Source organism: Dreissena polymorpha, chromosome 11 (genome assembly GCF_020536995.1).
Source record: "Dreissena polymorpha isolate Duluth1 chromosome 11, UMN_Dpol_1.0, whole genome shotgun sequence".
NCBI classification, from domain to species: Eukaryota; Metazoa; Mollusca; class Bivalvia; order Myida; family Dreissenidae; genus Dreissena; species Dreissena polymorpha.
This window is the reverse complement of record NC_068365.1, coordinates 80,463,062-80,466,502: the sequence shown is the minus strand read 5'-3', so window position 1 is coordinate 80,466,502 and position 3,441 is coordinate 80,463,062.

Here is a 3,441-nt window from a genome sequence, read left to right as displayed (position 1 = left end):
ATTTGACTGGAACCAGCATAGCTGTATGCGAGAGCATGGAACGACAACTCTGCGTGGAGATTGACTGCTAGTAGTATCCAATTCATATATATACATGCCCGTAGACTCTTGTAGCAGAAGGGTTTTGGTAACTGTGTTTCACTAATACATACAGACAGCTAATATAAACATCAAATACAACATCAGATAGAGCGGTAAAGTGGTTATTATTGCAAATACAAATTTTCTGTAAAATTGTGCGCTTATGCATTACAAACAATTTCATGGATAGGTAATGGAAAAATGAAGAAGTATCCACAGCGCGCTTATACGCAAAAAACAAAATAAATACATGTGTATCCCCTATCCTCATTCATTTATCGACCCATTCCAATTATAATCCACGGAGATGAAAACAATTTCACAAATGTTTGCAAGACTCAACCAATTTTAATAAAATTATCTTTTTAATATTAGACAGGAACCTTAACGCATTTTTGTTCAACCTTTCAACTTGCTGTTTCCATCTCGTACATATTTAAAGTATATAGAGAGTATAAAGAAAACAAGAGGGCCATGATGGCCCTGAATCGCTCACCTGACTCATTAAGATCAGATGAAAAATATGACCTCTATTGTCTACACAATGTTTTTCTATGATTTGACCTAGTGACCTAGTTCCTGACTCTAGATGACCCAAATACAATCCCAATCCAGATTTCATCAAGATAAACATTCTGACCACAGTTCATAAATATTGGATGAAAACTGTGACCTCTATTGTCAACACAAGGTTTTTTCTATTTATTTGACCTAGATTTTTACCCCAGATGACCCAAATACAATCCCACCCAGATTTCATCAAGAATTCTGACCAAATTTCATAAAGGTTGGATGAAAACTGTGATCTCTAATGTCTACACAAGGTTTTTCTATTATTTGACCTAGTGACCTAGTTTTTGACCCCAGATGACCCAAATAAAATCCCAACCCAGATTTCATCAAGATAAACATTCTGACCAAATTTCATAAAGATTGGATGAAAACTGTGACCTCTATTGTCTACAGAAGGTTGTTCTATTATTTGACCTAGTGACCTTGTTTTTGACCCCAGATGACCCAAATACAATCCCAAACCGGATTTCACCTAGATAATCATCTTGACCAAATTTCATCAAGATTGGATGCAAACTGTGACCTCTACTGTCTACACAAACAAATTGTTTTTGTTTTTTTTTATTCAATATAAAACATATAATGTAAACATGTGCATAAGCAAGAACAAAGTTAATAACATGCAGCAATGATAATGTTAAACATATTATACAATATATGCTAATATTTATAATGTTTTTACCTATATGTAATAATTTAACTATATATGAGTTGCATAAAGTGGGGTAGATAAACAACTTGACTAGGTTATGAAAGTTTAATGTGTTTCCATTTTTGTTCAAAAATGTTAAGTGTATCGTTGTTGAGGGCTATTTCCTTTTCAATTTGGATCTTTAGTTTTAAATAATTTATAAAACAGTTAAAAGTAGGTTTTTGTTTTTTATATTTCATGCTGAATATAAAATATTTCATTAATATAATAATGTGGTTAACAGCGTTATTAATTTCTGGTATTTTACAAGTATTTACACCGAAACTGATATTTGAGACAGACAGTTTTATTATTAATTGTTGTTTCTCTAGAAAAGTTATCAATTGATTCCATAGAGATTGAATATGTTTACACTCCCAGAAAAGGTGTTCTATTGCTTCAATATGTTCACTACACATATCACATAGATTTGTGTTGGATAGTTTGCACTTAAAAAGATATTTATTTGTAGCTATGATTCTCTGGATGTATTTATATTGAAAATTTCTCAGTGTGCTATCAGTAGTTGATTTATATGGCATGACATATATTTGTTTCCAATTAAAATCTTTTTCTCCAAGAAGGTTTTGCCATTTAGTTTGAGCTTTGGGGATTTCGGCAGGGTTTTTAATTTGAAGAGTGTAAAATATTTTGTTCGTTTTGTTTTGTTTTGCAATGATGTTTTCCACGAATGTTTTTTTAGTACATGGTGTGTTATTTGTATTGGTAGCAGCTTTAATATGTATGGGTATACTTTTGATCAATGTGTAGTACATCAGGAAATTACTTGTAGGTATTCCGTATATGTAGCATAAGTTTTCAAAAGAATAGAAGTCGTTGATTCTGTTGTCGTATAATTGATCTACATATTTAATGTTTTGTTCAAACTAATGTCTATAGAACAACGTTTTATTGTTGGTAGTTATATCTTTATTGTTCCATAAAATGACTTTACTGTTTATTTTGGTTTCTAAATTTTGAGTAACTTTACACCATGCTGAAAGAACATTCGATAGAAATATGTTTTTGGTTGAAATTTCATCTAAGATGTTATTGTCGATATTACATTCAAAAAGTAGGGAGTCACCATATGTTTTTAGAATTTTCTGGTAGAATAATTTCCATTTACTCGTATTGGTGTTATCTAAATATCTTTTAACCCAACTGCATTTGATTGCATTCAGGAATGAATCTATGTCCGTTAGTCTGATACCTCCATGCTCTACAGGTTGAATTAATTGAGTTCTCTTAATTTTATCACGTTTACCGTCCCATATGAAATTAAATATTTCTGATTTTATATCTTCAATAATATCATGTGGTGGGTTTGGGAGAACTGTTAGTGTGTAAATTAATTTAGGGAGCGCAAACGTTTTCAACACGGTGTTTTTTCCGATTAGTGTTAGTTTACGATGCTGCCATGATTTTAAACAATTTTTAAATTTTTGTAATTTAGGCAATATGTTTTTTAGAATTGTTTCATTTTCATTGTTTGTAAAGGTTATTCCTAACGTTGTTGCTTCATCTGAAGTCCAGTTGAATTTCCTTTCTTTTTTAAGATGAATATTACTTTGTTTAAATTTACCTACACGTAGCACAGTGCATTTACTTTTGTTTAGTTTAAGACCCGATGCCAATCCAAAAAGGGTTAGCGATTCTATAAGATTATTGAATGAGTCGCTACTGTCATTTAAAAAATAAGTTGCATCGTCAGCAAATAGGGACTGTTTAATTTCTTCGTCAGGTTCTAGCGATATTCCCTTTATATGTTCATTTGATTGGATATAGTGTGATAGATACTCGATGCATATAATAAATAGTGAGGATGGAAGTGGACATCCTTGTCTTACCCCTCGTTCGATGTTAAAACTGTTTGAAAAGAAGCCATTGTTAATAATTATGCTGTTTATATCGGTATAAAATAATTTAACCCATTTTATTAGACTTTCACCGAAATTCATATTTTCTAAGCAAGAGAACATAAAAGAATGGTCTAGTGAGTCGAAAGCCTTTTCGAAGTCTGCAAAGAAAATGAGGCCAGAATTGTTTGGTTGGTTGAAATAATTTATGCATTCTTGTATCAGACGTACATTTTC